Source organism: Camarhynchus parvulus, chromosome 1A (assembly GCF_901933205.1).
Source record: "Camarhynchus parvulus chromosome 1A, STF_HiC, whole genome shotgun sequence".
Classification (NCBI taxonomy): Eukaryota; Metazoa; Chordata; class Aves; order Passeriformes; family Thraupidae; genus Camarhynchus; species Camarhynchus parvulus.
In genome coordinates, this window is record NC_044586.1 from 22,218,955 (window position 1) to 22,230,080 (window position 11,126).

General features: G+C 46.6%; 1 protein-coding gene across 2 annotated transcripts in view; it reads right to left on the reverse strand.

Moving 5' to 3' along the window:
• The window catches only part of TMEM184B (transmembrane protein 184B), a 30,471-nt gene extending 21,848 nt beyond the window's left edge, over window positions 1–8,623 (reverse strand). For both annotated transcript variants that reach the window (XM_030960298.1, XM_030960297.1), the window contains exon 1: window positions 8,489–8,623. The gene's annotated coding sequence lies outside the window, so the exon portion shown is untranslated. The remainder of the gene's footprint in view (window positions 1–8,488) is intronic.
• Window positions 8,624–11,126: the final 2,503 nt, after the last annotated feature.

Consider the following 11,126-nt stretch of genomic DNA (forward strand, 5'->3'; position numbering starts at 1 on the left):
AGTACATCTACGTAAACACACAGCACTTTTGGACACAGGTTAAGTGTATTCCAGGATGGCCACAAGAAATTTGGATCAGAGCTAGTATGATTCTTCTACATGGGTTACAGGAGTTTCTGGCAGTGCTGAGGTCTATACACAACCACCTCCCAACATGGAAGGCAGGGATCACACTCCCATCCCCTACCAGCTGTCACCTGTTCCTGCCCAGATGTCATCACAAGGTATGTACATTAGAGCAAGACAAGGCCTTGTGCTGCCAGGGCATCAGCTTGAACACCAAACTAGTACCTCACACACTTATCTAACACATCTTCTGAAAACACCTTAGGAGTATTGGGGGGACTCTCAATGCAAGGAAGGGAAAAGAAAACAAAACAAAGCCTCTGCTATTTCTATCAAGATAACTATCTTGACAAAAACCCAGAGATGCAGAACACTGTTACAAATATTCTTGATAGAGAAGAAGCTCCAAATGGCATGGGGACCAATTCTCTTAATGACACCACATCGATGTAAAGTAGCAGGGATGTGTCCACATGGCCTGCATGCACAGGAAAAACAGCACACTAATTCTCCATCAGGAGCAGATTGCAAGTCCTGTATCTTTTGGAAACAGAGATCTCCTGTCTCCAACATTAACATGGCAGCTTCTTCTGCTGAAAATAAACTCAAACCAGAAAACAGACAGGATGTGGCAAAAGTAAAAACAAAAAACTTCATTTTTGGCTTGCATAAAGGCATGGAAAATGTTACCACTGAGGAGGAGCTATTTCTCCATAAACAAAAATAAATATGAAAACCTCACTTCTGATGCAACAAAAGAGGTATAAGAGGAGGGAAGAAAGGTTCAGGCATGGTCCTTTAGTTCCATGGGGTACATCTGAATATTCCAACACAATCTAGTAAAGGAGGAGGTGTTTGCCTGCTCTGATCAAGACCTACCCCAGTGCCAAAAGGAAAAGAACCCCAAACAGCAGGACTCGGAAGCTGTCCTCTCCCATCTGCAAAAACAATCTGTGGTCTTAAAATAGATCATCTCATCCGAGGCTGAAAGTATTTAATTTCTAAACTGCTGAGTGAGCAAAGAATGATACACAAAGCTATCCCATGAAAGAGCCTTAACAGCTAAGCCTCCTTCTGCTGTACAAGACACAAACCAAAACAACACACACACAACCTGGCTGCAAGGTTCTCCTGGAGAGCTACGAGACAAGACAATGCTCTTCCTTAAAAGCTACTCCACAGCCACATTGATTTAAATATCCACCATACTGAACTTGGTTAAAATACCACAAAAACATTTTCCATTCCCCTCAAATTATTATTTCTTCAAGAGTTTCTCCATTAAATTATCTTTATTCTGGATCCAAAAAGGCCAATACAGAAATGCCATGTAGTAGATAAATCAGAGCCTGAACTTTCTGCATTTATTAGGACACAAGCAAGAGTTCTATATTAGTGAAAGCAGCAGCTTAATGTTTTTGACAATGTGCCCTAAACTTACAAGGAATACAAAAACAGGACAAAATGGTTCAATGTTTATTTTAGACCATTTTAATTATAACAATGCCTAGAATTGCCAAGTGGGACCAGCTCTTTCTATTGTGCTAGATATATATGATAAATAATTAATCTAAGGTGTTTTCAATACCCAAAGGGATGGCTGAAATCACCAGCTGAAATGGCAAAAGAGAGGAAAAGGAACAGGTAGATAGGACAAAATAGCACTACACTACACAGTAAGAGAGTCACTGGCACAGCTGAAATCAGTGAGAGCAAACCAAGAAAAATCAAATGCTTTCACATTTATTACTCCTTAAATTGCTTTTGCTCTCTGGGGTGGCATCTAGTTTACTTAGCCATGAGACATGAAAAGGTCCCAACAGAGCATTTTTAAGCTCTCCAGTAGCACTCCCAAAACAATCAGAGTTAAGTATGTGACCTGGCATGCAATTTTAACTAGTACAACTCATCTACATTTTACTGCTCATGCTGGGCAAAGCTTTCTTAACTTCAAGTCAGTCAAAGTCAGCCCACAATGCACACCTGACACACAGGCACACATGGGTAATGCTGTGCTCAGTCACAGGACAGGCACTCACCAGGCTCACAAACACACACAGTGCCTGCATCTGCAGCTGCTGCACCCCATGGCAGCTTAACGTGCTTGTCTGTCTGCACAACAAGTGCAGATCCAAATGCAGTTCTCCTCAGTGCTATTCCTTCAGAGGAGTGAGCAGTTTGAAGAGATGCCCCAGTCACAGTTTCACAGCCGTCAGTACAGTCAGTGAAACAAGGGGAAAGTGTCACTGGGACAGAGGACCAGCAGGGTCAGCAAGAGAGGGGCAGGGAGCCATTAGCTCAGAAGCAGAAGGTAGAGGAGTCAGGCACCTAAGGCAGACCAAACCACATGGCAAGGTACACACCCACTAAGCCATACTCAAGAGATGATCCCATGCCTACATACACATAACACTGCACTGTACACACAAACAATTTAACCTTCAACAAGGTCACACCCCTATGTTCCTCATTTTAGGGAAACTAAAATCTGAGAATACCACAAAAATCTTCTGCACGTGCAGCTCACACAGCCCCCACCCATTTTGCTAGCCTATAGTCATCCTAAGAGAAGCTTCCCCTCCCCATGCACCCATTAAAAAACTCAGAATCAACAACAAAACCCTTTTACCCTGAGCCATGCACTCTTCTTTCCAGAGTTTTTTTCTGCTCTATTAATTTCTGTTGTCTTACTGTATTTGCACAGCCCTCCTCCCCCCATCCTCCTCCTCCTATTTTTTTTTTTTTTTTTGGACTGACCCACATTGTGATAGGTCAATATCTAACATCTAGTCCCTTTTTTTGGAAGGAGACAGGAAAAAGAGAGAAAGGGGGAGGGAAAGGAGGAGAAGGGATGTTCCCCAACCTTCTCTGCTTTGAGAACAGGATCAAATACACTTGGGCTATGCACTGCATCCCTTTCCCATACTCCCAACAGCCCAACTCCACACAAACCAGGCAAGCCCTCTGCTCCCAGGGGAGAAACACAGAAAGAGCGTAAAGATATTCTGCAACTGGCAGAGGGGAAAGAGGCAAGAAGAAAAAAGGATGTGTTGTAAACAATTGTGTCCCACATGACAGAGGATGTTTGCATTTCATTTTCCAAACTCTCAAGAACAAAGTCAAATCAGAACTTCTTCCACCAACACTTGGATTCATTGTTTCCCGCCTCTGAGTGCCAAGAAAGGGTAGACAACAGTTTTAAAGTTACCACAGGGTATACAGTTCTTTTAAGAAGAATCAGAACTCAAACTCTACAGCAGCATGGAAAAGTATTGAACTTGTTTTTCTAATACATTAGAGTATACTTTTCCTCCCAGAAGATGACATATAGAATCTATCAGATCAGATCCACACTTCAATCTAGCAAGTAAATGAGCTGAAAGAACCCAGACATCTTATCAGAGGTCCAGGCGACTGTGCAGTGGTGCATATGAGGGCAATGGCACATCCGACTTCCCAAGCAATCATTCTCTGGTGCAGACATGTAGCAGTGATGAACACTGCAGGAGTAAAAGCAGTGATTCTCAACAAAGCATACAAGGCCACACTCACTATAAAGCCATTTTGTTACTGCAGTAACAACTGACTGGCTTCTTTTTGTTTGTAGTTTGTTGCTCTTTTATTTTTTTAATTTTTTTTGCTCTAAATCTTTGGACATAGGACACAAACATCCTTCCTAATTCCCCAAAATCATGAACTTCTAATTTCATTGCTCCTATCTAACACTAGCCCCTCCACACTTCTCTCCTGCCCTGCTACTTCATCAAGAAAAATAAAAATACTACAGAGACAAAGGTCTGAAAGCTGAATTAGGACCTTTGTATTCCTGGACTCTTGGGAGTCTCTTTATACCAAAAGCCATCAGCAGCAATGCATCTTCTCTATGCAGAAAAAAATCATGCCAAGCATCAACCCAAGAGGGTGCATGCTTAAAAAAAGGACAAAACTTCAACTCAATGTTTCCAGACACTCTGACATTAAATTATGCAGTTGCATGAAGTTACTTGAAAGGGAATTTGTATGAATGACTTTTGGCTTAAGACTCTTGTAAAATCAGTGCCATCACAAAGTCATTGAGAGGGGGGAAAGGAAGTCTGTAAGTCAGGAGAGTTTGGAGGAGAAGTCACTCCCAGCTGACAGGACAAATAGCTTCACCCACCACTAACCAGTCTTTCATAGCAAAAAGTGCAAGGAAGAGACAAGATATGGTGAGCCAGAAAGAGAAATTCCTGCCTCTTGAAGTGACTGACTTGTCCACGTTCATTTTGAGTAACCTGGACATAGACACAGCTACATTACTGCTGCTGAGGCTGTAACTGTGTTGGAGATGACCAGGCAGCTGCAGGCTCCCAAGCAATCAGCTCAGCAGCCTCCAACAGCATCCATGTCATGTTCTGCAGCCTGAGGAGGGAACACTGGGTCTGCAAGGTCAGCTTTTAAGGTATTATTTCATCTTATCTCCTTCTTGAAGCCTCACTGCTGCACTGTGTAACATGTTGCAGTCATTTTCTTTGCTGAATCAGAGGGATATTTTTTTTACTAGCGAGTTGATCGGGGGCCACATGTACAAAATACCCAGACAGAGACGGACGCTTTGGGGCTAGACACAAAAAATGTGAGGCTGTGACACCAACTCTCTATGCTCTTGGTCACTCTTCATTACACAATATCCTCAAATAGCTGATCCTTTCAGTATCATCAGACTCCCAGACACTGTGACTGTAAGATAATAATAGCAACATTCCCATCCTTTCAATACAGAGACAGACTTGAGGGTGGGGAGACAAATATCCAGGTAGTGTATGGGTTAATACTGCAGGTAGAATGTCAATTATTTCCCTTTTCAGGTTCTTGTGAATTATTCCCCTCGGGGGCTATAAAGACCTGGTCAAAGCCAGATACAGCACAGTTCCTGAGCAGCTTGCTTATACACTGTATTTTCCCTGGACACAGCTTGCTCTGTTGCCTTCCCAGACATGTTACTTACACCATCAGAAACAAAAACCCCATGGAGGCTGACCTGATTTTTAAAGAGAGAACCTGGTTATGAGCAGGTACTCCTGCCCCCACCTCTTGTTAGAAGAGAGAGACTCTGAGGTGAGACTCCTGGAGGATGGTTACAACTCACGGCTTTGTCTGGCAGAATTTCACTTCCAAAACTTTCCTGGGGAATTGCTGCTCTGAAAACAAGTCCAGTTGCTCTCCCCATGCAGGGGAAAAATAAAAAACAAACCACAAAAAAACCCACCAAACCCCAGAAAAAAATTGGAGGGGGAAGGAAAGAAGAAAAAAAAATACCGCAAATCCCTTACTATAAGGGTGTTTTCAGTTCAAGCACTGTAATATTTTACAGTTGTTTTAGCTAAGTGTTTCAGTCCATGTTATCAAAGTGTCAAACTGCTCTCAGAGTCCCAAGCACACTGCCAGGGTGTGATGCCTTGACAGGAAACTGCTCTTCCACCACAAGAAAGCAAACACCAATGAGTCTGGGAAGAAGTGAGAACAGCACACAACAGACACAGCGCTCCAAGCAAACAGCTGGGCAAGCCAGCACACAAAACTACAACCCAGTGCTATTCTCTACAGCACCTCAAATTTCCAGGGCCTTGACAAGCACAATCAATCACAAACTCTAAAGCAGAGAAGAGCTTCTGCCCCCAGCCAGGGCCGCTCAATAACACCCAGCTGCTTTGTTACACGGGCAGCCAGCAGCAGGCGTGTAGTGGAAAACTCAACTGTACAAAGGGTAAATGCAATTTCTCTCTGAGGTTGTGCTGTCCTCTTCATATTGCAGGCAGATCAACCTGTACATTCACTGCTGCTTTCCTTGGTTTCCTCAGTTTTAGGCTGGAAACACTGAGAAAATGAGTCACAGCAATGACATAGCACTTCAGAATCAGCAAGTCTGATTTGAAACTTCATGTTTTACTTCAAACTTTATTCAATACAACACTGGGCTCTTGAAGCAGCTAGGACCAAACAACAAACATCTCCTGAGGAAGTCACTGCTTCCACCAGACATTGCTGCAAGAGCTCAAAGATATCCTTAGAGCTGCCGGAAAATGAAACAGGCACTTCTGCTAGAAGGAGCAGGTAACAATTTATCTCCCTCAATGTAAACATAAGCCAATTAAAAACGAAACCAAAACAGGAAGAGAGAAGGAATGAAGGGTAAATTCCCCATGTGGAAATTAAAAGGTTGTCATCTTACACCAAAACATGCTTATTAGACGCTTTAGTTAATGCAGCAGTAGAACTGGGTAGAAAAAGGGAATACCTTTTCTGAGGGGGAAGGAGGTGTTTTAAAAGCTATTTTGTGCTAGGAAAAAAACACACCTATCCTTCTTTTATCCATGAGAAGAAAAAGAATTCTAATCCCCAATTGCAAAAGCTCACCTCCCAGCCTGCTACCAGCAAACAGGCAAAGAACCTGACAGAGAACAAGGCAGATTTCTAGCTGGATTCTGTCAAATGGTTAGAGACCAGACAGCTCAGAATGCTTTTGTTATGCCAGACCAGCCAGTCACACTGAATGAACTTCACTTTCTGATCAGTTTATCTAAGAACTTTCCCCTTTTGACTGCCACGTGTCCTAAGGAGACAGACAAACTGAAGTCCAAAAGGTGCCCAGTGGCTGGGAGTGGCTGGCTCATCCCCGTGCTCCACCCTTCCAGCACTCTGAGCTGACTGCAGAGACCTGAGTGGATCACAAAGCAAAACACCTGCCCGCACCACCGAGCTGGTCAGAAACGCTGACTTCACTGGTAAAGCTTCCCAGCCATTTTGCAGCAAGACCAAATCACTCCTGCTCCAGATGCAGAGGCACCCACCTGCTCCTTCCATGCCACCTAAGGTTTACAGTACAACTGTAATAATGACAGTATTAAGGACCTAAAAACCTGCTCCCCTAGACCACAGCAGCTTTGAAACCAATTTCCTTGGGAACAATGTTGAAAAGAAAGCCTGAAGTAGGTCTTTCTGGGATACCTCCACCATAAGAAAAGCTCTCCCAAAACCTCTATTGTTTAGTACTTAGCCAACATCCTAAAATGCATGAGAGTTTATTTTTTTGCCAACAGTATCACACAAATACAAACCTTTAGTATGAGAAACCTGAATAACACAAACATTTCTAGAGAAATCTCTGTTCCCTTTTAGGGGGCTGCTAAGCTCCTAGACCAAAGGGTAACTTCCAGCAACACACGTTCAAAGGCACAGTTAACTGCTGTATTAGAAGAGCCAAGTTTTTGTTAGTGGGATGTATGCTCTATTACGTTTTCATTGATTGTTTTCTTTTTTTTGCAGGACAGGAAAGCCATTTCTATTCACCTTATTAGCCTTTGCTCTATTATTGATCAATGTCTTCTATTTTTATCTTTAACAGGGTAAACAGTTTTCTCTCTGGGGAAACCTGTCTTGATGTCTTCAATAATTACTCCTGTTCAAGCTCCTTACATGTCAAGAACAATTTCAAACTTTCCGTAAGCAGGAGCCATCTTCACTATTTCCTCTAGATTTCCCACTCCTCCTCCTCCACCCATTCTTGACAGCTTCAGAGTGTTCCAGGCAGCTTTCACAGAGCTGTCCCTGAAATCACTCTAGTCCCTTTCCACAATTCATCAGAACTCAGCCACGCACACGTTCTTCCAAAGCCCTCCTTCCACTACACGCTGCAGCTGCCAAGGCTGACTTTAGCCCTTACACAGCAATTGAGATTTCGAGACACCACGAGCATCTGAACAAGACCCACCACAACTCACCTACAGTGCAAGAGAACGCAGGCACACACCTACCACACCAGCACATGCACAAGGCGTCTGTCAGTCCATCCAGCGCAGACTAAAGGAAACCCAGCAAACACAAACCTGGTGCCCACCACGTTACCGCAGCCTACTGAGCTCCCAGCCCACCCAGGACAGACAAACTCGTGCAGACAGTGACACCCACCCAAAGGCACCAAGGAGCGTGACAGCGCTGGGGAACGAGGGGGCTGTGCTGGGGCGTGCGCGTGCACAGGGAGAGCGGAACAACTGCAGCAAGGACAAGTTGTGGGAAAGGAGGGAGAGGAAGGAATGGGGTGGACTGCCCGGGGAGCTGTGGGTAGACGCGGGGGTGAGCGGTGTGTGCGCTGGTACGGAGGCCATGCGGGAGGAATGTGCGCGGAGGGGAATGGCGGGGGCAGCCCTGAGGAGAAGGGGGCGCACACCGTGAGCGGGAACGGGGCGGAGGGTTGAGTGGGGACGGGGGGAGTAGCGCGGGTCACGCCGGGGAGCGGGACGAGCAATGCGGGGGAGCGGGAACAGCGACCACACCGGGCCGACGCGGGGCGCAAGGTGAGTTCCTGGGCGCCTCAACGAGCCACCCCCGCGCCAGCGCGGCCCGCCCGGCCCGCGCGCCCACAGCCACCCCCGCCACGTCTTACCGTGCAGCGGGCGGGCGGGCGCGGCCCAGCCCGGTGGGGCGAGGAAGGGGTCGGGTCGGGCCCTGCCCGCTGCCCCGCGGGCGGCGCCGGCACCGGCGCGGGGGCGCGGAGGCCTCAGGAGCCCATGGCGACGCCGGGCCCGGCCCGGCCCTCCGTCCGCGCCTGCGCACGGCACCGTGCGCGCCGCCCACTGCCCGCGAGGGAGGGGGAACGGGGTGACATCACCGCTCCTCTCTTAAAGGGGCAGCGCCGCCGGGCGCGGGCGGCGCGGCGCCTTTGCGCAGCGGCGGGCGGAGCCGGCGCGTCCCGGGGCCGGGCACACGGGCGGGCCAGCAGCTCTGCCCGGCCGGCTAAAGGCGGAACTGGCCTCACGGTGAGCCTCCTCCAGGCAGATTTCCACCCGACCTCAGCAGCGCCGATTTCCCCCGAACCCCAAGTGAAACAAACACACGGAGAGGCGTTGGAAAGCAAAGCCCTGCCTCTACTCAAGTGTGAACAAGGCACTCCGAGGCTAAAAAAAAATAAAAAAAAACATACCACAACCACAAAAGTCGAACGACGAAAGAAAGCAAACGCACCACACCCTAGAACGTTTAATACGACCGTGTTAGCAAAAGGAGGCGACATCCTACCCGCGATAATGGTTGATGATTTTCTCCTTTTCTCCTGCTGCATTACAAGTCCCCTTGCCCATCTTGAAACAGATATGGAGCTCCTACCACACATGCCCCGAAATGGCAGCGCATTCCCGTTCTGTCCCAGCACAGAACTCCTGCCCCAAACACCCCACAGCCCCTGAACCCTGCCAGATCTGCTGCCTCCACCACGCTGCAGGGAGGGCAGTGCTGTCCTATACACAGGAAACGTCCTCCTTTCTCACAGAAAACAGGATTTACAACGGAAAAAGTCCAGTTTCATTCTGAGCCAGCAAAAACACACTCAAAATGGAGGCACGGCAAATGCAGGATAGAGGTAATAGCAGAATAGCCCCTACCCCTGGAATTACCTTCCTCTTCCCGTCCCTCCTACACTCATCCCTGGAGCTGGAAGACCCATGCAGCAGGGAAACAAAGGGACAGCTCTTCCTGGCCAGCTGGCAAAGAACAGGCTTGGAAAGAATTTGCAAAGTCACCAAGATCCATCGTTTATTCCCAGCAGGTGTTTCTGAAAATAATTTTCAAGGGTTTGACAGAGCCTGGAAGAAACAGGTCTCTCATCAGGATAATGCAGGGATGTGTAACTACAGGAGCAGCAATTTAGAAATAAATCAGCATTAAAATTTAGTATTTTACTGCCAGACTGGTCAGACAAGCAAAGGAGGAGAAACCCAAACAAACCACACCACCACAGACACCAAAGCAGCAGGTGCCACTCCACAGAGAGCTCAGTCTGTTTGCATCAGGCACTGTGCTGCTATCAAGCGCTCCACACCACTCTCCTTCAGGACTTAAGTTTGAAGAAAGCAAAAACCACAAAATCCAGGGTCGACCTCTGCTGGAAGCCAGCGCACACCCAAAGCCAACGGCATGGAAAGGCCCATCCCTTTCTCCTCTTCAAGGCCAGACACATGGGATGCCAGAGGCTCGGATCCAGGAACCAAGAGATCCTGAATCAGATTTCACATAATTCTCGCCTGTTCCAAGGCTGCAACTGCAGAGATCAGCTCAGGTTTATTTTTAGGCGCTCCAGTCCTGTGCCTTTTTTTCCAGTAATTCTGATCAAACTTGTTCCTGGAATTCAGAAACAGGTTCAGCTGCAAGACCATGCCTCCTGTGTATAAGATGCAACTCCCAGCAAAGATGCCAGGGCCATTAAAGGAAGGAATGACAGATGCTGGCGTCACTTTATCATTTTCTACTTTATTACTTCAAATTAACAACCACGATAAAGCTCAAAAAAGTCCAATATTTACACAGGAAAAAAGTACAAAATCCCCCCCAAAGTTCTTCAGGTTTTTTTTTGTTTTTTTAAATTACAAAGTAATAAAAAGTTTTGCTCTTTAATTAAAAAAAAGAGAGAGACAGTAAGAGGGGTAAATAAATTAGGAAAAAAACAGGGAGGAAAAATAAAGTGTTAAATAGAAAGGGTAAAAACAAACAAAACAAAGACTAACCCCACCCTCCCCGCCCTGCCAACAACCCATCGGCTCCACACTACAGTGACAGTGTGTCTGCTACAGGCCATAGGTCGCAGTGGTGATCATTGTGTTTCAAAGCCCCAAGCGCCACAAAGCAGCTTGAGTATTCCTAAATTATATTAAAAAACAACTAAAGTGGGGGGGGGAAAGGGGGGGGAGACGGGTGGGAGAGGGCAGGAGGGGATTGTGCATGTATTGGTGGATCTTACTTGGGGTTGCATGAGGAGAGAGCAAGAACCATCGCTCTGAAAGAACTCCAAACTCTAGTTTCTGTGCGCCCCTCTCTTCTCCTCAAGTCCCACACTCTCTCCGCAGGAATTAAAACAAGTTTTAATTAAAAAATAAAAATAGAAAAACACGCACAGCCAGACGAAAAAAAACAAAAGACCCCACTGCAGGGATGAGAAGTATATTTCTCCCTGTATGTCAGCTCCAACAATCCCATCCTCCATGGGACCAGGTGCCTCTCCAAAGAGATCCCTTGGTGTGTCAGGACCACTT